The 27,051-nt window shown below is 32.8% G+C and overlaps 1 protein-coding gene across 1 annotated transcript in view; it reads left to right on the top strand.

Moving 5' to 3' along the window:
* Positions 1 to 27,051, top strand: part of Rbp6 (RNA-binding protein 6) — a 387,192-nt gene that overhangs the window by 1,171 nt on the left and 358,970 nt on the right. The gene's annotated exons all lie outside the window — the stretch shown is intronic.

The following is a 27,051-nucleotide window of genomic DNA, read 5'->3' as shown; positions in this document are numbered from 1 at the left end:
TAATAATAATTATACAAGTGGAGTCGCAAAAGGTCCCATGCGCCTGCGCGAGTGATGTGCCGCCCGCGGTATTAGGTCGTGCGCCCACGCTGCACTTTGATCCTAAGTCTATGCCAATTCTTCAGATTCGCGATGTATCAATACATACCTAACTGATAGGAAAATAATCGACTCATATGACCTATTTATCCTTAAATAGTTTTAACTCGCTATGTATTTCTGCAAAACTTTCATAAATCATCGCACACGCATTGAAAATCTATTATTAGGAATCGTAATTTTAGTAAAAACAATGATTTATAGTCATTGTTTCCGTATAAATGATAAACGTGAATAGGCCAAAAGTAATTTAAATTGAACTATGAACAAATTGTAGAGTCGGGCTCAGTGAACTCTGACGTATTTGTGTTTATACAGGTATACTCTGTGATAAGATAATTAAATATTATTCATTCCAAGTCATTCCGTTCTCATATATCTCGTATATTTCGTAGAGACAGATAAAAACTAAAAAAAACTGGTCTGGGGTTACTTTAAAAATTTGCTTGTAACTTTTAAATGTGGTCTCTATTAAAACTATCTTAGTATGTAGGTGTATAATTCCACAAATTGTTGCAATATTTTCCATTTAAAATTGTATTTATTGTTTATTTTTTTAATGTAGTATGTTAAAGACGTTTGGAAAATCCATTTTCTTCGAGAGAAATAGATACCAACGAAGAAGCCAATTAAATTTTCTACTAACATGAGTACCTATTGGGAATTTAATACGTGTAGGAAATGCATTATTAAGATTTAGGCATTTTGTTTTGTACATTTTTAATAATATCATCTCAATGGTGATGGATACAATGTGCATGCAAATAAACATAATAGAGTTATGTATATTTCAACAAAGTACCTATAACATTGCGGAACGAGCAAGGTTAGCGATGTTCACCGTTTAAATAAGTAGGTAACATTACAAGTGTTTCAAGAATAAGTTTTGTTTGGTTAGACAAAAGGTTGAGTTCCATTATCTGGCTCACTTCGCGCGCCTGACATATCATTGACACGCCGGCTCAAGATTTACGTTGTCCGACTTAACGTTACAGAAATAAACACGGCAGAATATTAGTGTCGATTGTATTTGTATAGATTTACTGTACACTGAAAATTATCAAGTGCGCTTCATGTAAAGTTGGAAGAGGAAATTAACAATTTCCCTAATTACGTGTTCCATGGACACCTATGAATTTTGGTTAACGTCCCGTGTCCTGCCAGTTTCGTAATATGATTTTACAAAAACATATCTAGATAGTAGGTATTTGGAAGAAAAAAAAATACTGCTTAAAATGTAACTTCTATACAATACAATTGATTTGTTATAGAAGTAAAACTTACATAAACACTCATTTGTCTTCAATTCTTACCTGAAAACTTAATACTGACGCCCGGAGGTAAAATGTTACACCAGAATTTATTCGGCTTTTTGAAAATTCTATCCAATATGCATTTTGCACGTTTTATTCCCTTTGTATGAAACAAAATCGTATGAGAAATTATATAAACCGATTTACGTCTTCCTTCTTCTAATATCACGAATTCATAAATTCATGAATAATAAAACTGAAGCTAATACGCGAACGACATTATTGCGATTTCAGAACTCTATGTGTAAGAAAATTTTTCGTCTTACCGCGGCAACAGGATTTTACTTTTATTTTGGTTTCGGTTAAAACATATTTTACGACAGTTTCGACATGGAACCCACTGTTGACAGACTATTTCAGTAGATATGTGTTATTATTGGTTACTCGCGTGAACATCTATTTATAGGTTTACCTCAGAGATTTATTGTGGCGTAGTAATGGTGCGGTATACTGATGAATATTGTAAAATATTGTAGCCTGATAAAGGAATAGTGTAATGTTGCACAATACATTTGCCTCATAAGGTCTACATTTTAAATCCAAATATACGGTCCTGACTTCATGACGATGGACGTAAAATTTGATGGAAGTTTCTGGTAATGTTCAGATTAAACATATCGCTTCTACGGTTTACTGCTTTAGTATTCCTTGTGAATAATTCAAGTATTCAATTTTGAGTGCCCGAATGTTTAGTATTGTAGTGCAAAAAATAGATGTGTATTTACCTACACTTGATATGTGTCCGGATTTCTTTAAGAGGGTTTCGCGATTAATTTTCCCGGTACTGATTTTAAATGATGTTTTCAAAACCCATACCTAATTGATTAATAGAATACACAAATAGCCTTTTATAGCTTCAAAGACTAAGTATATATTTTAATGAAAATGATGCAAGTTTATACATACTTACATTTTACATTGGTAGTAGGTATGGTAGAGCAAAATAGATAGAGTTGATGGTTATCCAGTTTAATTTCTCCAATAAATGTCATATGTCGAGACAAACTCCAAATCCATTTAAAAAATCAACAATAATGCCAATAATAACCATTTGTATTCTGACAGTATACAGAAACATTAGGTAGTTTGAATGATTTTTTAACATTGTTTGTCCATAATTTTAATGTTGTTGAAAAATGAGATATCATTTCAAAGTTAAACATAAAGTTGTTGTATAAACATTAAGATGCCAGTAATTAATAAAATTTACATTAACAACACAAACGTAATTATGCATTTCTATAACGACATTTGCTTTCTGTTAAGGATAAAGACAGATTTATTGAACGTCTCAAACTATTTTAATTGACCATTTGCAAAGCTTGCCAAACTCTCGACATCCCTGAATAATATATACTTAGTAACTAAGTCCTAAACGACCCACTAGTTAAACAAATAATAAATAGTGTGATATGATGTGCATTTTATTATTATGAGCAAGTAGGTTGGTATATTGTATCAAACAAAACTCAAATATAGATAGAGTTTCCGTCTATTTTGGAACGAACGAAACTATGAAAGTTATTAAACAGGAAGTGAGCTAAATAAACGGGACTATTTATTTTATATCGGCAAGAAATAAGCGTTTAATATTCCGTGCCATTTGGCTGCCGGCACGTTAAGGAGGAAAAGATTTAGCCTACGGTCGAAGAGGATAGAATGTGCTCCCAAAGACCACATTACTGCCAATCGCACCATAATCCTCTTTTACAAAACGAATTATAGTCTTATTTAAAAAGACTCGGATCGACTGCGACTAGTGTTGCCGAACTATCGATAGTTTGACTATCGATAGTTGACCTTGAAAATAAGTCAGAATATCGATAGCACTATCGATAGTATCGATATTATCGATATTATCGATATTATTGATCGATATTATCGATACTATCGATACTATCGATAGCGTTAATCATGGAATACTATTGATGAACTGCAATAGTATCTATAAAATCGATAGTATTGATTGCCAATAGTTGCTATACTATCGATACTGTCGATAGTATCGATACTATTGCTACTGAATATTGCAACTACAATCGATACTATCGATAGTACTGATACTATCGATAGTTTTGAGCTATCGATAGTAGTAAATTGTGCAATAGTATTGTTCACGATTTCTTGGTATAATGGGTCAGTCAATGGGCTTATTGGATTACGAATTAACGAACTAAAAAAAATGGATTGTACAAAGCGCCAATAGATAACTTGAAAAGTATTATAACCAAACATCTAGTTCTCTGTCATCCACTATAATATTATTGATAAATCAATACTATCGAGAAAAAGGTCACTATCGATGGGACGATATTATCGATAGTATCGACACTATCGATAGTATCGATAGTTCGTTCGACATTGAGCTTCGATAGTATCGACACTATCGATAGTATCGATAGTTCGTTCGATATTGAGCTTCGATAGTATCGATACTATCGATGGTATTGCTATGTGTCGATAGTATTTACGCTTATAGGACTATCGATACTATCGATAGTATCGACACTATCGATAGTATCGATAGTGCTATCGATACTATTGCTTTTCCCCAACTATCGATAGTTAATCGATAGACTATCGATAGTGGACTATCGAGCGGCAACACTAACTGCGACGATGATTTTCGTAACATAAATCTATTAATATACCTACCTGCTATTTTTAATTATGTAACTATATTAGATATACGTAGAAATATGTAACAGAATAATGTTCATCCGATATCTAATTGTAGTCTGTAGTGTAATTGTGGGTACATGTAATAAATTAATGTAACTACAAAAATTGAATGACTTTTATGAAATGTAGAGCTAGATTTGTTTTTGCTCTACAAGCCAATTCAAGCCAATTCGTTTATATTGCTCGGTAACTAACATTTCAGCGATATTTTAGATACCTCCATATTCATGATCTTCCAAAGCTTTTACATAATTCAATCGTACAAATAAAAACGTTTTTATTATCTGCTTATTAAGTAGGTCTTATTTATTGTTTCACACATTTAGAATGTGGGATGGTATGTTAATACTGAACGTTAAATAAATTGCTGAACATTCTTACGAACCTACAGAAAATCTATCAAATGAAGAGTAGGTAAATTGTAAATAGAGTTCGAAATAGCGAAGTGACATTTTAACTAATCAATTCCCTCTGCGGAGTGCGTTTGTAGCGGTATAGGGTGTAAAGATTTAGATATATTTTAGCCGTATATTGTCTCTGCTCCATACGTCAGTCGTACAAAATATTTCTACATTGCATAACTCTTGCAAGCCATACATTCAGACGCACATCTGGAAACGTTCGGTTCAGACGACACACGTTATTACGCTGTTGTCATTACTCATATGTCGCGCACACGACTTCACGCTGCCGACTCGCGTTACTTCTTTAGAGATGTCACATAACATGCCGGTGCTAATACACAAGAGACTCTGCAATCATGGGCGAAAAGCGCACGCCGGGTATTCCTACTTTGAGCCTTATGACGTTTAGTATACACGTCGTGACCAAGAAGCGCATCTTCAAAAGACATGCTAATTGACGGCAGCGTCAAGCGACTACTAAAAGCAAAGTTTTTTTAATTTGTATATAAACAGGTTTAAAAACCGTTCTCTGATTTTTGATACAACATATCTCAATTTTTGTCTCCATTAAAAAAGCATTCGGCACATGTATTTTCAATACTCATGTACGCAAAAGGTTTAAAAAATTAAGGGCGAGTGGTAAAAAATAAAAATATTCAACAATAACAAAAGATAAGTTATCGTTGATATGATTCCAAAACACCTATAACTGAAATACGTCTATTTTCATGGAAAATAATACAATCTCTTTATCTAAAGCTAATATTTTTATAAACACATCTGGTTGCCCCTTCGCATTTTTATTTATGAGTCGCGATCTTTTCTATCAATCTTTGACCTTGACTGGGAATCAGTCTGATATCATAGGAACTTACGTAAAATTATTCTAATGTATGGCGTATGATTTTTGTATTTTTTGTGACAAAATCACGAGGAAAACAATAGAATTATCATTTGTTTTTTGTGTCGTATTGTGTTATGACACATTGAAAGTTAATATGTAGTTAATAATAAGTACTTTTCCTTGATTTTTTATATAATTAACGTAAACAGTAAACATTACTAATAAGGATTTTTGTCATATAAATGAGAATTTTGTAGGTTACAGAAATGAAGTATACGTGACACAATTTATAACCCCACCATAACATCATGCATGTTAATAGGTACAAACAAAACACAATCAATTTGTCTTTAAGTTTACAGACAAAATTGTTTGACTTAATAATATTACCAAATAAATAAATAAAAAAATAATCGTTCATTTTACGAAAACCGCGCGTTGTGTTATGAATGAAAATTACAGCGATTCTTATAACAATGGGTGCTACTGTATTGGCAAATGATTATTTGATAAATATGATGATCATCACTGCATTGTTCGCATGCCATGCATCATTAATTAAAACTTTATTGAGTTCGATGCTGTCGAGAGTAATTACGTGATTTATATGAGTTTTCATGTGTTCCTTTACTAAAATTATACATAGATACCCATCAGATACCATAGGCATCTTAATAATTTAAAAATGTATTTTTTAAGAAATTTTAATGAAAGTCGACGTAACCAATATAAATTAACAGTCTGGTAAACAATCCATTTGTATAGAAAAAAATAATCATTGTAAGTATTTAATGTAAGGTTAAATGACGCAATAATATTGATGTGTTTGTTCATCTTACTTTCAAATCTTTAAAAATGGTGTAACATAGCATATAGTTAAAAGAAATTATACTTATGATTAATCTACGCATGAATAAATATCTCGTTAATATAATTGTAACGTGATTAATTAATGGAATCATTTACATTTGCTTCCAGTATGTTTGTATCGCACTAAAAAATGTATGGATTTCTTTAGTAAGAAATAGCTAAACGGATGAGAAATATTATTATAGTACCTACACGTGTATTATGCAATATAAGAAATACAATATATAATGATGCAGTAAGTATAGAACTTAAAAATTATTAAGTCATATATATTTATCTTTTTATCAGATAATATTTTCTTAATCGATGTTTAACCTTCATAACATCATATTGGATAACATATCACCCACCAATTAAAATATTGGGCATGTCCTAGAAACACACCTGTAATTCGCTAACAGGATTCCCAATTTCAAGTGAAAACTGAAAGTGCTTGGATTGCTGCCAAAACATGTGTCGTGATAAGATCGGGAACATGAAATAAATACATTTATTTAATATGCATTTGAATTTAATTTGCATGGAATCATAAAACTATTAGCGAATTACTTTCGTATATATGATAAAACATCCGCTAATTGGCATGCGATGTATTTAGATGATAAACTGGATAGCTATCTTGTTAGTACGTACTACCTACTCTAGTTAGTTGAAAATGGATGTTACATTTTCAAGGTAATTTACTTTTATGCAAAAACTCACGACATAATATGAATAATGTAGCGTAAGATTAAATTTACACAAACCTTTGTCTCGTTAAGAAACGTTGATGCAATGTAACGTCGATGTAACCAAAAAAGTATAAAATACTTCGAAATCTTATAATATTTCTTCGAATAGCAGTTTCCGATATCGAAGAACTATAGGAAAATATTGATAGCTAACATGACTTGCATTTAACAATTGTCTTGTCTTTCGATACATTGTTGTTTCTTCCAGTGCATATTACTAATTTACGTAATCAAAGGACAGACCTCGTTCTACGCCGGGCGACCTTTGTGCTGCGCGCACGCACTGCATCGCTGGCCTATGATAGCCCGATGCACTAATCCACTTATTAACTGATACCGGGCCGCATACATAGATTCTTGTCACGTCACTGAACTTCGTTCCGCAATCTACGTTATTACGGGTCATAATTAGATCACGTCTATCTAAACACGATCATCAATGAGAAAATAAATCCATTGAATCAAATGGTATTATTTTAGCTCACAAATTGCAAAACTATTTTGTTAATATCTGATTGTGAATAAACTTCATAGGTGCGATAAAAACACTTTAGTTCCAGCGAAATTTTGCCTACGAAATTCGGCGATAATAGCTTCGCGTAATAACTTTATTGCACAAAAATGTTTTCTGGCCTTTTTGGCACGTTCGTACGTATGCAAAAATGAAGTTTAAAAAAGCCTGAATCTATTTACTCTGCGTTGACATTTCTGTTCTGCGAAGTGTTTCGTGCCAATAAAATATTTCGATCCCATTATGACCACACAATATGCATAATGCATATATATAAGCATTTGATGGATGTTGTTTTTATATTTATGTAGGAGTTACACTTTCAACCCCATGAATGGGAAATACATTATTGTTTAAATTTTTTATTTTCTTCCTTTTTTCAAATATTACCTGATGACCTTAAATGATCATTCACAATTACATTGACTCATCCAGTTACGATAAAAAAATCTAAAGTATTTACTAATTTATAGCAACCCACGCTGTTACATAACATTCCGTTTGAAAATGACAATCAAAGAAGCACCAGAAGATTTAGTATGAAAACTGCAGCCCACAATAAATTATTTTTATTAGTTATTACAGCCGTTATGATTAATAATACGGCAATTGATAGTAATTAATGTCTTAAATAAATGAGTAATATATATCTATTAGAGCTAGAGCTATATCTCAAGGCGAATGCTAAAATAGTACTCGTCATATTGTAATTCTATAATTAAAGTGTGAAGAGTCGAACTACTTCAAAAATAGATATTTGTGTGACACCGTAAATCTCAGTTACGACGAAAGTTAGCGTGTAAATCATTAGTCCACGCGCGACTAAATGGTACATTGAATTTTATTGCATTGTATACTAATAAAATTATACCAAATTACTTATAAACTAATTGACAATAAATTAGATTTATTTCTTACATCCACTTTGGTTCTTCGCTAAAATTGAGTTTTAGAGGGAACTCGTAAAAAGTGATGTAGTGTGTGACCGCTCTATATTGAATTATTTCTGAAAGAGATGCTATCGGAGAATGTATGATTTTATACTTGTATCTGTATTTATTGATTCATATTTTAAACGATATAATTTAATTTCTATCATGAAACTCAAATGAAAGTAAAGAATGGAATATCTTATATATAAAATTCTCGTGTCACAATGTTAGTCTGCATACTCCTCCGAAACGGGTGGACCGATTCTCATGAAATTTTCTGTGCATATCGGGTAAGTCTGAGAATCGGCCAACATCTATTTTTCATATGTACCACGGGCGAAGCCGGGGCGGGCCGCTAGTATTATATAAATATAATAGTTATAATATTAAGTTGTTTTTATCAGTTATTGGGTGGAATAAAAAAGGATTTTTTATAACGACATTTGGCGTCGTGGAAGAGAATATAACGTCATGCGGTGTGAATAATAGGAGGCAATCCATAGAGTTGCATTGTGACCTTGACCCGGTGTTAAAACGTATGCGTTTTAATGTTCCTATACCGCGAATAAATTAAACAAACATGTACGGGCAGCATAACCATTTATTGTAGATAAATAAATTTAAAATTCATTAAATCTCCGCTAGTATACATTGCAAAAACCTAATTCTCTATGGTAGGCTGTGGCTTAGAAAGAAACAATTTATAGACCATAATCATAAAAATTATCATATGAATGCGTGTGAGAAGTGGCAGCAGAATGTATTTATTGGATTTATCTCGCATTAAACAATGTTTAAAATACCAGAGTTGAATGAAATCTATCGTAGATACCTAACAATTATAAATTAGAAATTTCACGCACATGTTAATAAACTGGACAGCTATGTTCAGTTTCTGCTGAACACAACATAACCAGATGTTATACCATCCTTTCACAACTCTATAATATATCAAATGCAGTCATAAAACAAATAGCATCTATAAATTATAGAGCACATGTAATAATGCTAAACAATATCCTATTTCTATTTCTAACATGCCAATAAAATGTAACAAAGCTTGAAACAAGCCGGTGTCCGGTGGTTTAAATTTATAATAAACGTATATTTCATCGGTTGCAGTGTTTAACGTTAAGTTAATTTAATAGAAGTGTACCGTATCGTAATGATATAAATCGCGAACGCAGCGAAGTACTAACAGCTAGTTTCCAATGAATGGGTCAGTAATCATCTGCATTTGAGGCCATTATCTCAATTGGCGAGCGCAATGAGTGGCCGACCTCCGTTGCCGGACACCGCACCCGCACGCGTCGCAGTATTGTCCGTTTGTTTGCTTCACAATTGCTTTTAATATAATGAATTACATGACAAATCGTACTCGTTCACACGGCCATTGTAGCGGTGTAGCGGATTGCACTATTTCAGCCATATTTTTATTTAAAATTGAGCCTTTCTTTTTTGTGATTCTGAATTCTAATGAACAGTTTACATGCGCTCTAATTTTATGCAGGTATCTGCAGGCTTAAGTTGGCAAAACTATTTCAGTCATTTTTGCATAAAAACTAGACACGTGATTGTAAATGATTAACAATCATTGTGCAATGTAGAGCTAGGTTACTACTTCCACTATACTTACACGGGTCGTGTTATTCACCTTACTTAGATATGCTATTTTACTTAAAAAAATGTTATAAAAAGTGCTAATATGTGATCTTCTATACACTAAAAATAAAAGCAAACATCGTGCGATAAATCTCGTTTCTATCGGAACGTTATCGGGTACACAAAGTCGTACGAGTTAGGAAAAGTTGTGATAGTATCGTAGTGAGATAATACGTGAAATAATAAAAGATAAACATGGTATACGTCAAACGGGACTAAACAATCGTATATTGTATATTATCTTCTGCATTGCGTAGTAATTAATACCTTTGATTGTGCAAGAATACGCGCAATACTGCGGCAAGCGATATTACGCCGTACGTTATAACTTATAAATGTATTGCTATCTGCTGCTAGTATTTAGTGAATTTTACGTTTCCGTATGAACACATAGTGCCTTTATTGCATTGTTGTTGAAGGGCATTGCAATAATTATCATTTCTAATAGCATGCCATGAGCATGCCATGTGTTTTCAATATTCCCACTAACTGATGAGATTATTGCTTGGTAAAATAATCTACGATTATTCCAAATACATAGCATATCCTACTGCGCGCTTAAATTCTAATCACTTTATTCATTCCTAAAATTATTTTAGGCATCATTATTTTATTTTAACTACAATTATTACGAAAATAAAAAGTCAGGATAACGATAAACATAACAGTGTTAATAGGTATAATATTTTCAAAAAACAATTTAAGTTATTCATACTTTGTTTTATATAAGTACTATATCTTTGTAAAGTAATTAATGAATTTTATTACTTCCAAGTTATCATTGTCATCTGAATAAACCTGTTTAGTTTACGTAGAACTTTGACCAACTGGCGTAAAAATTAAAGAAGTAATAAATAAATTTTGAAGAATTGTGTTGAAATTTATAAAATTAAATCAACCATGAGAGTAGAGATATGACTTAAAGTTTAATATTTATAATTAATACTTACAATACCTAACATAGATAGTTTAAGATTACATTAAAATATTTTAAAACGTGTGAGTTATTTTTTAGTTCTACTTTCCTGACTTTTTTAATAGGATTACTCTTCAAAAATGTTTGTATTGAATCATATTATCTACGGCTTCTCTAGTTTAATAAGCAGGTATCTATAAAGCTACTTAGGTAATACCTTTCACCCTTTGGAAATGATTGCAGTATGTATTTTCTCCGCCATTTTTAAGCTGTCAGTAATACCTTCGATATTACGTTTTTGGCTCATAACTTGAAAACCTGAAGAAAATCTGAAAACCATACATTATACACATTTTACCTTCAATAAAATGTTTTATATTCATCGACGAAAAGTGTGAAAAACTAAATAAATGATCTTTTACAGGTAATTTCATCCATCTTAGAATTAACGCAAATGGTAATAAAATGGCAGAAATTTATTAGTATGTAATTACTTATTGAATTGCGTAGCTCGATGAACAATTTAATTTCTTCACTATTGTTTCCGTAACGAGTGTTCCGTATAAAGAATACCGATTAGTACCCAGTTGCTATATAAATGTGTGTTATAGAGGTGTATTTATAGATACAAAAATGTATTGGTTTAATAGATTTTTATTTACCGTAGGTACCGATTAGCGGGTTTAGTGTTTTATTTTTAATTTTACATTGACGTAGCATTGTAACGCAGTCCCCTAAGTAAAACTAACACCAAACTGTATAAGACACCATAGCGACCTCCTCTATGCAGAGGCTACCAGAGACAACCCTGAATATCACTGAGTATTAGTAATGAACAGTGAGCATGTTAGATCTAAGTTACACCGTAAGCAAATCACAGAGTAATGTTGAGATAATCTACCTACCTTATATTATAAGAACAATCACCTGTATTAAGAATAACTTACACGTTAGATTCACGGAGAAAAATATTTTTCCCAGGGTTACGCAAGCGGTAGTTGTGGTGGAGCACCTTAGTTGCCATCTTCCAGTTTGGTAAGTGAGGCACTCCATTTGTACAGTCTGCCCGTCGTGATTCCGGAGAGAAATATTTTGTCGATTGTACCGCTCGTGCCCTGTTAACACAGCTTCTTGACACGAACAGAATAAATGCGGAACATCACGCATAAATAGATCTTTCCCGGGAACCACCGGAAGCATACCTCACATGTAGACTAGTCGCTTGAGACCCACACTGAGCTTTCTAGTTTAGCGTCTAACGTCGATGTCACGCTATGCATGATTACAATAAGAGCACGACTAGTTCATTTTAATATTATTAGTTAGTTTATTTTTTCTTGTTGTGTACTTTAGATTTTATGCACATTATTTTATACTTTATCACACTTAATTATAAGGTTTTAAATCTTCTTGTCTGTGTCGAGTAGATTGATATTAAAGTAATTTTGTTAGAACGTAATTGTGTTAAAATTTAAGGGATCATCAATGTTATCTTGGAAGGTGCAGGAAGGGTTTTAGCCAGTGAACCTGAGCGCAAGGTAACTGATCCATGTAATGGAAGTCTGCGGGCGGAGGCCCCCGTCTTACGTTCCTCACTTTATGCATATAATACATACGCGCCTCTGTTTGAGATCGTACAATCTTTTCCTCTACTAATCTCTCAGTTCGATTCTTACGAGAAAAGGTAGTTTGTGCGTAAAATTGCGTTTGTGAACGTTAACAATGAGTTTGTTTCAGTAAACGAGGGTAGTCTTTTAGGAAGAGCGAGGGACCGAAGTAGCTAGTTAATGCTATCCGAATCGTATTTATATGCGGACGTCGTACAAGGCGCATACGCCGGCAGACGACACTCGCTCCTAATCCGATTATGTGTAACAAAATGCTACGCGCAACCGCTCGCCTCGGCCAGATCTCTACAACCACGAGACAAGTTTGTACAGCATGCTACGTAATACCCTGTTATTACATTTTTTACGTGAACGTGATACGATATTTTTACTTCTTGTATTATATTCGAATAGTTTGTTTTTTATCATTAAAATTTAAACATTCTTAAAAGTTTTTATAGAAAAGAAGATAGTAAATAAATAGCTACGATGATTGAGTCACATATTGCTGAAACCGATTAAAAGGCGTTTTACGATGGCCAAGTACTTAAGTAATTACTGTAAGACAGAATCGATGAATGTAGGATTAACTTTAACTATAACATTTGACTTCACTTCTTAGCTAGTACCTAACGAACACAATAAAATAACGTTTTCTTACATATATTTAAAAGGATACATTTCCAAATCCATCAATACTGTATACGAAACGATGTAGCAAAAAGCAGCCAAATAAATATTACATAAAATCGAGCCGGGAATCGTCTTTACAACTTAAGCGAGTAAAAAAACAATTGTCGACCCAACGGAGGGAGACGTTAGAGGGAGTTCGGAATATTCGTGTAATCCTATTACGTGACAAAATGTTATGTCACTTTGACCTACCTAATCTCTCACATTAAATTTAACACAATTTGACTACGGCGCTTAAATCGATGTCATATTTCATAACTAGTTTCGAAGACTTCGTATTTAGTTTAAGTACTTTAACATCATAACGCTCGAACTTATTCATTTTCGTTTTAATTAAAAACTTTTCTGAGGTGATATTAAAAAAAATAATAGTAGAAAATGTATGCAAGGCTCTCGTATATCAGAGAAGATTATGAGTCAATACGTACATTTCATCTTTCAATATTGAAATGCTGTTACCTACTTACTATAGAAACGGACTAAATACTAGTATGTGGGTTGAATAGAAAATGCTTTTAACTTATACTGTGGTATCACATATTACCCAATGAAATTTTATAGAAACATTATATGAAATAAAATGATACGTAAATATTTTGCCAAAAAGTATTCAGCAATGTAAGTTTGTGAATTGAAGAGAAAACTAGTAAAAAGCGATAAATCATTCCCAATTTGTATACTATTAAAACGGAGTATAAACCAACATGTAAATGTTTGCAAGAAACTGTCCCATTACTATTCATAAGCAAAGTTGAAACGACGTTCAAATGAATAGCAAAGTCGATTATGTAGAGTGCGTCAAGAATTGATACTTGATAGTAGAGACATATGACGATGGATCGCTTGGATGATGGATAACATCGCCCACTTGATAACAGATTACCTCATTGTTCTAAATTTAACTTAAAAGGAACAGATAAATGTAGGTCGGTGACAGAATTGGCAAAATTTTGGTTGAAATTTTCTTTGATGTAGATTTAATTTGACGTATTCATACACACATCTATAATCATAAAAGTATGGGAAAAAATTTGTTGTTGTGAAAACCATGATGAAACAAATATGGTTATCCTAATAACTTCCAAAAATATCAGTCCTACCTTTTATAGTAGGGTAGTATATAGTATTTATATAGGTATAATAATGTAAAAAACAAATATGACATGGTGAGTTAATTCAACCCTTCCTTTTTATAGACTTGTTTTAAAATTACGTTACCGATTACCGATACTAACATGGACTTTCAACTCTATATGTACAAATGGTACTTCATAAAAAACGGTAATTAAATCTTGTTCATTAACATAAAGTCCTAGAAATTAATTCAAACTTTATTATCCTAACTAAGACCCTTTCTTTTAATGCTCATGCTGATTAACTATCCTTAGTAGACAGATAGTTTCCACAACAAAACACAATGAAATGTAATAGAGATGCGAGATTATCTTAATACCACACAATTCTCTGTTTTGATAGGATGTTGTGCACATTCAAGTTTTTGTAGTGGATACATTATTAGCGTTAGTCAATATAAATGTGTGAAAACGTGATGCTAGAATTGTAAAAAGTAGAAAGTAATAGAATTGTTTCCTTTATTTTGACGAATAAAATTTAAATACACAGGTAGACGATATAAGCTTCTTGGTAGACGATATACCTATGCATGTCAATGTTAAAATAAAGTTTTGTACAATAACTCAAAATAAAACAATCATTAAAGTAATCAATCATAATGCAGCAAAGGGTTCAGATTGAACCATAATAAATCAGTCGTAAATATAAAACACATTCACATGTCCACATTAAAAGTCAGTTAAAAATGAAAAGGCAACATAAATGAAATTACAAAACCTAGAAGCGTTGAAGTTCAAACGTGTGGTTTCGGCTGCACGTTAAAAATTAGATTGTACTAGCTAACTAGCGTCCGCAGAGTCCGACAAAAACCGGTAACAACTAAATTAACAGACTGTCCACTTCCGTGACAGGAAAGCAACACTTAACTTGCATATTCAGTTACTTCAATACTTCAGACGGGGAATAATTTGTTATGCGTCATGGCTAATACCGATTCGTCTTCGTTATCTCAATATGAGATAGAACTGAAAGTGACGGGAGTGCGCCGTGCGGACCACGTAATAATTACGGCTGAAATAGCTGGAGGCCTGGATGCGTATTGCGTATGCTTCATCTGTTAACGTCGAAGGAATACCGACGGTTATTTGTGGCCCGTAAAATTAATTGATTTTTCAAGGGATTCATGCTTTCTTTGATAATGTATGGCCTTTTAAATGTTAAATGTATAGATATTTAATTGTTTAAAATGATCAGTGTGTAGATTTTAGTAATCGTTATGAAGGAAGGCATTTATATTAAGTAATCTAAGCGGATAAATCGAGCGATTAATAGTTAAGAATTTTAATACTATTAAAAAAACAGAGTTTAATTAAAATACAGGGTTTTAAAAATAGAGAATAATAAACAGTTACTTGCCGTTATTTTAAAAGTATAAAAATAATTTTTAATACAAAAGCTATACAAAGTTATTTTTATAAAAGTCTTGTTTATCGAATCAGATTGATGTTTTGTTTTGCTAAAGTTTGTTTAACAAAGAGTATAAATGCGTTGTGTACGTAAATAGTAATCAATGCTCGTATGCTATCCATCACGATTAGAATAGTAACAGATATGAAATACGCACTATTATACACTTTCGATAGTGCCGAGAGTTGACAACTGACGCTAAATTGAAATAAAACTTTTCGAAAAATACGTTGTATAAATAGCATTTAAGATTTTATGTTGCAAATGTTTACTCTCGTTAAAGATTACAAGTCTAAACTCTCGGTTTTCCCAACGTGCTGGACATTCAATTACTATACTTGTTTTGTAAAGTCAATTTGTAACTTGATTAGTGAGGAAAGGCGCAGATATACAGAAATACTAAAGACAGTGTTTGGTAGTGATCGAATACAGTCTAATCTGTACAACTTCTAAGCAAAGGCGTTTAATAGGCGCGGAAGTTTCAAATGAGTTTCTATCTTGTTACACAGAGATTCAACCACGTGAGGAACAATTGCAACATATTCGTGCTAGGGAAACAGTCAAAATAATCTGTCGTCTTGACGGCGACATAGTTCATCGTCATTTGATAAGACGCATGTTTGAGTGCCTTAGATAAGAACTTGTGTTGACATTACAACAAAATCTGATAGTTAAAAAATCAGGATGTCGCCGCGATAATAGATTGCCTTATCAAGAAATAAACTCGAATTTCTTTACTGTTGGTTCTGATTTGAGATATATAGTGAATGTGGGAGCGTTGAAATTCATATCTACAAGGTTTGAACTTACAAGGATTTTGATAAAGTATGTTAAAAAATTGCTGAATAAAAGAGTACATCATTTTATTATTTAAACTTATTTTTTTTTAATTGAATGATCAAGTAAAAATGTTATTTTCTACATTCCTATTGTCTCGAAAAAATAATTTTATCGATTTTTCAGTTATACATATATTTAGACAATCATTTGATACAATTTTAATGCTAAAACAATATTATCTTATATATAAAATTCTCGTGTCACAATGTTAGTCTGCATACTCCTCCGAAACGGGTGGACCGATTCTCATGAAATTTTCTGTGCATATCGGGTAAGTCTGAGAATCGGCCAACATCTATTTTTCATATGTACCACGGGCGAAGCCGGGGCGGACCGCTAGTCTTATTTTATATATAAAATTCTCGTGTCACAATGTTAGTCTGCATACTCCTCCGAAATGGGTGGACCGATTCTCATGAAATTTTCTGTGCATATCGGGTAAGTCTGAGAATCGGCCAACATCTATTTTTCATATGTACCACGGGCGAAGCCGGGGCGGACAGCTAGTATATTATAAAAAACTTGTGTTTGTTAGAGAGTAGGTATTCACGTTTTTGAAGGTTTAGATTGATTACATAGATTTTGTAACAGGTATTTAGAATGACAGGTACAGATTGCAAAATTGTAAAACCCACACTTGTACGGATTATTTTTGGTATTAAATCGTCAACGTTTTTGAGTACTAATAAATTACCACAAACATTGTAACCAAGACACATGTCACAACACACATCGTTAACTGAGACAATAAAATAATAATGTGATGTTAATGTTCTGTTGAGAAACATGCTCTAATTGTTATAAGATATGAAGAACGATTTTCATCATTAAATAACCACTCAAGAGTTTGCATTACAAGAATTTCCGCATAGTTTCTGGAAATTATAATAATGGTAACTTAGAGAATGTATGTTATTGTATTCCTATAAAACGCGCTTCTCGAATCCGTCTTGTTAAAATGTTCATATTTAAAGAGGATCTTATTCATAAAAATAGTCTATTTCACAATGTCCACGACCGCGGGATTATATTCTCTTATAAGCATTCTACTTGCCAACGCATAATAGTTGCCTTATGATAATGGAGCGACTCGAAAGACGCGAAATCTCTTAGAATAAAACGTATACAAGGGTCAGCGCAGCTGGTATGTGTTATTCAAATGTACATAGGGGCATGAATAAATTAGATGCAATATCAATGCCAGATAACGGCAGTAATTGCCCTATAAAGACACGAAACGATGTCACAACGACTAGAAAACGCAATTATGTTCGCGAGCATGCTCTCACGAATATAACGCTGGCTATAAATATTTTTCCTCGTCTTTATTGCCGACATCCCTTCAGACTTTAGGGCGAAAGATCGATTGTACAGTTTGTAAGACACTTAGAGCTTAGCAAAAAGGTGGGCATATTTACTGCTTATACTTTACCGAAGATTTACGACGCAAAATTGGTTGACAAAAGATTTACGATTTACTAACGTGAATCTGACGATTATTTTAATATCGGTGTAAACGCTAAAGAATATTTCACGTACCTACATAGATAAATTGCAAAATTGCTTTTAAACCTGGAATATTTTAAACGCAACCGTGAGAAAAATAGAAAAAAATCTGAAAGAAAATTAAGTAATGCCCGTTCATGAGTCATCACGAATCGAATGGTCCGGAAGTATTCTTGTAGCCAAATGGATAGCAATATGGATTCTCGAAAGTGCTTTCAGAAAATAGGATGGGAGATCATAAAGTGCCTTCTCTTCATACGAAAGTAACTCAAAAATTGGGTCTACAAAACTTGGGCTCGATTTGGTTCTATGAATAATTTCAATAGAATGCTTTCTATAGATTTATGCTGTAAAATGGCAGATGTCGTTAAGCTTTTTCGGATTTAATTTATCCTTAAAATTCTTTTATATCTTGCACATCAGGTTTTAATTTTATTTATAAAATGGATATTAAAATTCTATTCCGAGTAGGGAGTTCGAATTTAAACCTTTTATAGGTCAAATTTATTTCGAATGTTACATGAGAATTCAATCAGAACGGTAGTGTGCTTTAATCTTAGATCCGAATATATTTGTCCTAAGTGAAGAGTTCCGTCAAGTTTATATTCTGACACCGTGAAAGCCGAGGCCAGGAATACAAACTGGAGCACATTGAAATTTAGCAACTGTCTGTCGAGTCGTATTACAGACTTTGCTACTGTATTTATAAATAATCAGTTGGTGTTTCGGATCGTTGAGTTATAGGTATGCGTTAAAAAATAACTCTGGCCTGTGGTACGTCATTAACTAATGTACCCAATAAAGGGCTCAGTCTGATGATGACAGATGGACATGTGTCTTAATTCTACTGCGGTGTTTAAATCTGTACATTAACCGCTCGTCTCAATAATGCGCCGTAGTGATCGGATGGATATTCTTTTCTTTCTCTTGAAATTTTTGTTGTTTTCCTTCACTATTATTTTATTCTTTCGAAGTTTCTAAGAACTATTTGATTGCTATTGTGACTATAAAACTCATTCTAATGTATATTTTTTCCATCTTTATAGACTTTTCTACATTCAATTTAGGATCGTCTAAATTATCTTTTTAATTTATGTTATAAATTTAGTAGATGCTATAACAATGTATTAAATATGAGTTGCACAGATTAAAAATACAATTTTCTTTTGTAAAGCGTTGTTTGTGTTGGAAAAATAATAGAGAACAGAAACAAATACTAACTTACGGAAAAAAATATTTGTGAGTTCATGTTTACTGAAATATATTCAAAAGAGAGTATAGTATTACAATAGAGAATACCAAAACATCAGCATATGTGCGTATAAACCGTCATTAAAAACAAATTTTTGGCAGAGATCCAGGAGATTGAAATATTGTTGCCATCTTCATGGTGAAGATAAGTGCTCTACCCTGCTGATATAAAGCCATAGTTTGTATACTAAAATATTTAATATAATTTTGTATTAACAAAAAGTTTGTGAGAATCAATTAAATGGACAACGAGCGACAAATGTAGCGTTTACAGCGCATAACTCCTGAACATCGTGTTTATGTGCTAAACATCTCATTATGCCTTCATATTCTAAACCATTGACATGATGGACGGCGACGATACCATCACAGAAGCATTTAGCACGATTTCAACAAAGCTATAAATCTAGGAGCGCTTCCTGAATATAAATATTCAGCAGGCATGAATATAATGACGCTGGACGTACCGACGTTTGTATGTGATTGTTGGGAACGGCTTTTATTAATACAGCAGCGTTAGTCGCTTGATTTAGTAGCTACAGCGATGCTTAAATGCGTGTTTGCAATCAATAGTTATATTTTTAATTTTCCAACATTTTTATTTGATCTATCAAACGTTTTCATAAATTTAGAACAAAACAATTTTTGAATTATCGACGATTTCTAAGCGCAGACCTTTAACATTGATCTTTGGGAGCAAGAATCGTTCCGGAAAGCGATCTAAAAATAAGCAACCCACTTTGATTGATGTTCAGCTTCATGCATGCTTGTTTTTGACATCTCGCTGTCAAGAAAAAGGAGCGCGAAGAGACATGTTCACGGTAGTTTTTTTGTTTGAACACGATACTGGGAGAGGTAGCTACCCGGTCACGTGAACTAATGAAGATTAGAAGTTTTTGTTTGACAGGAAATATCGTCACGCTAAAGAGACGTGTTTCTTTAACATTACGTTTTTATGACGTTTGTGGTGAATCGAAGCGTCTCACGTGTTCGCTTAAAGTCGATGCCAGGAGCAAATTTTATTTGATACTTTCACGCTGATGATTGAGTTAGACGATTTGTGCAGAAACCTGCGACGCAATCTCCGGTGCTTGATTCAGCCGAGCTTCCACAATAATTTCGTTACTTATAAATTGTTTAAGCGACAATAAATGAAATGCGTGAACGTTAGTCAGATGTCATTATTTCATTTTTCGCTTAAAATGCGATTATTTTTGCATATGCAATGATTTTGTTGCATGGAAACGCGTTCAGGGTATTATAATATTTTCGTACATTCGTAACACAAATAGAAATATGCTAAATAGTAGAGTGTTTGTTGTACCTTTTATCGCTTGCTTTTTTTATCATGATTGTTAAAATGATATTGCAGTTTTGTTAAGTTACATGGTCATTATAATTGTTATTGTATTTTCATACGTGATAAATAAAATATAAACTGATTTGATCAATCACGTTTTACAATGTAAATAAATATTGCTAATTTTATAAATGTGCTAAATATTAAACCTCTGTCCGCTACATATAAAGTATCTGTGGTAGTAACCGATAAAAATTGACGAACAGTAGTTAAAGATGTCTATAAAACTCCGATTAAATTACTGTAAGCTCACTCTTATCGAAGGCTTATAGATGTAATGTTGTCGACGGCAACGTGTCAAATGTCTAGTCGACCGCCTCGTTGCGACCGCAATAGAATGCAATGCAAATCAAAGTAACCGGACCAGTTTGCTCATCAGAAACTTTGTTCTACACCGGCTCTATTGCTAACGTCTTACAGTTGAAATTTCCGTGCACAGTTCTATTTATTCAATGGGCACCGTTTCATTTGTTTCTGTTAAGGTACGACCACACGTGCCGTCTTAATCACGTGCATCAAGCAAAGAGCTATTTCACAAGCGAATGGAAAACCTTTACACGAAGAAACCTTTTCGAAGTTGATTGTTCGGTTCGTGTTGACGTAGCTTTAACGTTTCGCATCCCAAGTTTGTCAAAGTATCAAATGTTGGATTTTCTGTAATTAGAAACTCACGACTTAAACGTCAATGGTTCCGAGCTGTGACCGACTAAATAAACATAGTCTATGTAAACATAAACTTTACGGAATCGTTTCGTTTTCTTACATTTTTAAGTGTTAAATATATCGTCACGGATTTAAACGTTTCAAATACACGATGTGTCATTTAGCATTACTTTCTTTTTTTATTTATTTAAATTTAGCTATGTTTTAGTATGGACATATATGTTTAATTGTTTTTTATACTATATTTCTATTAAAAGCAAAATGCGTATATTCTGTAATATCAAAAACGTAGTTAAACAGAAATGCTTTACCTCATGAGCCGTTTCAATGTTTTAGTTACCGCCATAAAATAAAGTACGTTAGTTAAAAGGCGGCGTGTACCAAAATTATCGCAATTTACTGGCCTCAGGTGGCTCAGCATTTTGAAGAGAGCGCGTGAAATTAGAGGATTACGTTTCTTTCCTGTAAGATAATAAGTGTAATACCGACAATATACGCACGTAGAAGTGTTTGTTTAGGACAGATGTTCTCGTTATTTTCGGTTTGAAGCAGACAATCCCGCTTTAGGACCGTTTGCGTAAAATACTATCTCATGTTGTGTTGTGGTTATTTGTTTTATAAATCAAACATTGGTTATACCACTTGTTGTTTGTTTTTGGACGAGTTCAATTTAATTAATAAAATTTTGTATGCGAACTTCTTATGATACGAAAAGTTATGATAAACAGTAATTTGTTAAACTATGCAGACAATATATTGTATTAATATATTAAATACATAATATTTACATTGTAGGTACGTGTAGTAATTTGCTATATTAATAATATTTTTAAGATTCCTAAAGTTGCTTTGGTATGCATTTCACAGTTTCATTGTTTTGTCAAATTTCATATTTAGTACAAAGCTTACACTCGAAAGTTCATTAAAAGTTCTCATTTTAACTGCGCTCTGTTTGTAAGATAGTGTAGGAACAATCTTTTATCAAAAAACCCCTAATTGCTCTCTTTACTTTATGATAAAGGGTTGTATTTACATTTTATGAGGGCGATAACTTTTTATGACGATCTGTTTATAAATTTTTAGATTATTAAATCAAGTAGAGTGATAAAATGAACTTAAGTTAGTTAGTATTATCACTTGAACTTCACTGTCCATTGTGTAACTAGTTGAAATTACTGCAGGTTGTAATTAAAATTTTCCGTAATTTAATTGACGTACAATTTCACGTGTTCAAATATGTCTATTACAATGAAATAATCATTTAAACAAAATTCTATAACAAAAATACTCAGGAATAGAACATGGGCGGTAATATACGTATCATTAAAATTGAAATGGAAATCTCAATTGTTTTTATACGAGGATGCCGGATGGTTAAGTAGGTATAATGAAATCCAAGTCACATATTAAACCAAGATCGAAACACCCTGAAAAACCTAACTTTATTCAGCTGAAATATATACCAACAAGGAAATACGTAATGCGACAAAATTTTCATTTATACATCATTAAACAAAATTCTATAACAAACATCGTTGAAGTTTTTAATTTTTTTTGATAATACCAGTTTATTGTAGAAATCATTTCATATTTGCTCTAATTACCTAACTTGAGTGATTTTTTGTTTGAGTTAGCGTTTTAAAATCAATAGACAACAGAACGCATCGATTAATACGTTCATGAAAGTTCAACCGAATTTGACCGGTGATATTATTTTACTAATGCATTCATTCAGTCAAATTATTTATATCACTCACGAGGTAACCAGTCACTGATCACATTACATACTGCCGGCGTTACGCGTACGTTCACCATTCAAATAGTGAATGTGTCTTTAAATACTTTTAAATACGTCTTTTACGTATTCACTGCGACTTAAGCTCTATGTCGCGTTAGAGTATATATATTCTATGACTGTGTGCTGCTTGTATATTCCGCTTCTCGTCGTCAAATCGTCTTTATGCGGAGGTCTTTAATTTTTTGAGTATGCTCTACCATGGTTGAAACTACGCTTGGGAGGACTGAACTGCGTGTTTTGACTTTTTTATGCTGTCTTTTGAGCTTTTAAAGTATATTAAGTTTTTTGAAATAATACAATATTGTCAATTTTTTGTAAATCAGGGACAGAAAAAGTAAAGAGAAAGCTTTTATTTTAGATAGCTATACCAATTACAAATTAATTTTGTTTGTAAGTTATTAAGAGAAGTAGAACGAAAAATGATCCTATTAATCTATTTTAAGATAAAGAAATGTATTAACTGTTTGTACAAAGTTTAACGAGATCATAAATGATCATGAATTCTTGTTTATAATTAAGCATTCACTGAAAGTCAGAGCAAGTGGCTGCCACATTTTTAATTTTTTTTTAATTATGTAGTTGAGTAATTGTTTTCTAACTTTCTTAAGACACACAGGTTAATATACATACATAAAAGAAAACTGGTGAGGAGCTGGGGAACAAAAGCGGACTTGTCCAATTAATCAAATTTTACACTAGAGCAAAAAAACTGAAATAGGTATATGCATATGGGCTGTAATTTTGTGCATTTCAGTATAATTAGTATTAATACAACATAACTAATAGCCTGCTTGTTGGTCATAAAACTATGCGTTTTATTTATTTTTTTATTTTTTTGTAATGGACAAGTCCGGTTTTGATTACAAAAGGTGGACAACTCCGGTTATGATTGAAAGAGTTATGGACATGTCCGGTTATGAAAGAAAACTAGATTCTATTATTGTATTTTTTTATTTAAAAATTATATTAATTATAGTAATTTTTTGCCAATTTTTTCATATAGTAGTTTGCGGTTGTAAACAATTTCGTTTAATGTCAAAGTCTGGCACTTAAATTTTCCCTTGTAAGGGTGCACTCACACACATCAGTCACCGTCAAGTCACCGATGACTGATCGGTGACGGTTTGTGTACGTATCCACAAACACCAGTCACCGTCATGTTGTCCGTCAGTCACGTCGCCGGTTTGACTGAATCATTGAACACATACATCAGGTTAGTCAGTGATTAGACGTGTGTCACGCTAGAGAACATGTAGCAATTGACGGTAGCACGACGCTGACTGAACTGAGACGTGACGGCACCGGGTGAGTGGGGATAAAAGTATGGTACATGTATGGAAAGATTATTTGACGTGCCTGACCGGGGACGTCACTGATAGATTTCGTGCCGGCGACTGTCGTGTGGGAACAGAGTCATACTAGAACTATTGATACATATTTTTTTTTAATCCTGTCCGGTGACGTGCCGTGACGGTGACTGATGTGTGTGAGTGCACCCTAATGTTCACACGCAGACACGAAATTCAAAGCAAGGGGGTCTTTATCTGCGTACCTAAAACAAAATAATAGCAATTTTAAATTCATCATAGGTTAGAATAATAACAAACACGCACCGGTAGGTATAATTTTACACTCACTTCGATTCCCTGTTGTTTTGCGCTTGCCGTCCTGTTTTTTTTCGTTTACGTGAGCCGTCATTTATATTGGCCACTATTTCTTCGATTCCGTCCATAATTTTGTCGGTTTTCTAGGAAAATTCTTCTCAAAATTACGAAAGCAATGACCGTCACACAGCTGATTATCTTTTTTTTAATTTAGCAGTGTTGCCACAACTGATTTAGGGATATCATAACAAAAAAACAATGATTTTTTTTAGACTTGTCCGGTTTTGTTTGACATTTTTCGTACTAACGGCAATTCTCCTTACGTTTTTGTCCGGTTTTGATTGGAGAAAAAATCCCTTAGAATTTTAATAAATTTCTAACAGGACAAGTCCGCTTTTGAACGAAATCATCATTTTTAACAATTTTTTTCTCTAAGATCGGACCGCTTTTGATACACAATACTCCGGGGTTCGATAGATATGAGCTTAAAGAGTGCAAAAAAATAAAAATAAAAAATTCGAGTACAGTGGACAAGTCCGCTTTTGTTCCCCAGCTCCTCAGTTCTAAACGGCCTTTATCACTGTAATTCATTTACTAAGTTAATTAAATATTTGTTGGAAGATCTAAAGCGTTGATGTTTGTCTAACACGTCGCAGTCTACTCACAATTATGAAAGGTTATCGTTCATGTCTCTAGCGATATAAGTTTATAGTTCTGACCTTTAAGGGAAATGTGTAAAAACGATTCTTGTTTACGTTACCAATTAACGTACACTTTGTGTACTTCATAAAAATATAACCCTGAAGTCGTTATGAACCGACTTCAAAAGTGCAGGAGGAACATTAAACATCTGTTTAAAGGTTCTGATTTATCCCATGGATGTTTAAATAAGTGTAAAAATTTATATGAGTGAAGGTTTGAGATTTTCGTTCTTTACAAAAGCGTTAGTCTATGTCAAATTAAAAATGAATAATTGCAATAGTAGTATGGTTACAATGTCATTATATAATTTGGCCACTGCCACTATATTTCAATCATAATAAATGGTTCATTATATTTATAATTTTCATAAATCAAATACAGCCGATTGACGATATGATTTAATCGTAGTATCATTCCCACGTTGATATCTTGTGGTTACCGGCGTATGAACTCCATCTCGCAGGCAAATCGATTTTATTATTAAGTTTAAGGTTCATAGTTATTATCTACATGTGATATTCCTATTATTAGATATGCCATTTTGGTTATGTTTCGGAATTGGAAATGTGACGATGTATAGGTTTTATTTTGACGTATTACCACATAATATAATATAATTCTATACAAGGTGGTATTGTGATCTTATATCATTGTTATACATATTTCTAATTGAGTTCGTCAAGCAAGGTTATCGGTACGTTTATTATGTAATACCTATTCATGATAACATCAGTTTGATAGGGCTCTTTAAAAAAACGATAATCAAATTTGTGTTATCTGTATATTTTGCAAATTAAGATAATTTAAGTAACCAAATGCAATTTTATTGGATTAGTGCTGATGAAGTTACAATCTAAAATATAGATATTAAATACAATTTTCCTAAAGTTTCGTCAGCATATAGGTATTTTATGTTACAAGTAATTACAACACATACAACTCCTAATATTATTATTTTGCTTACACAGACTATAACGTGATTGTTCTGTGCGTATTCATCAAAATAATGTTGAATGCTTAAACACGATTACCCTATGTCAAGCATCCGATTCGTCTTCTATGACGTGCTGCTTTATCGCATCTCCTCAGATTTTTCTGACTCCACCTGCGCTGGAAATGTTTGCACAAACTGATGTCTTCCCAACAATCGATCACTGTCATTGGAATTTACTTATATCATAATTCAAGAACATTGACCTCTTTACTCTATCACACGAAATATATTTCGTGCACGTACGCACTCACACATTCACGCACCGTTCAATCTGATAACGCAAACGTTCAAATTCGTCTTATCTTGTTATTTTGTAGCAGTTTCGATAATGTATAATCCCTTTAAGTAAATTCCTTTACAGGTTTCAAACATTTTTCGGTGTAAATCAATCTACGATTTGATTTACATGTGCAAATATTGCGCGCTTGTGACCGAGTGAGATATTACTTAATCCAGTAGCGATTACTCTATTATCTTGACTGATGGTGTTTTAAATAGACTGAGAATCATTTATAATTACTGTGGTTG

This window comes from Colias eurytheme, chromosome 9 (genome assembly GCF_061535395.1).
Source record: "Colias eurytheme isolate Ceu_HAF_F1 chromosome 9, ilColEury1 Martin Lab GWU primary, whole genome shotgun sequence".
Classification (NCBI taxonomy): domain Eukaryota; kingdom Metazoa; phylum Arthropoda; class Insecta; order Lepidoptera; family Pieridae; genus Colias; species Colias eurytheme.
Note: the sequence above shows the minus strand (reverse complement) of the source record. Positions and strands in the feature narration are given on the sequence as shown.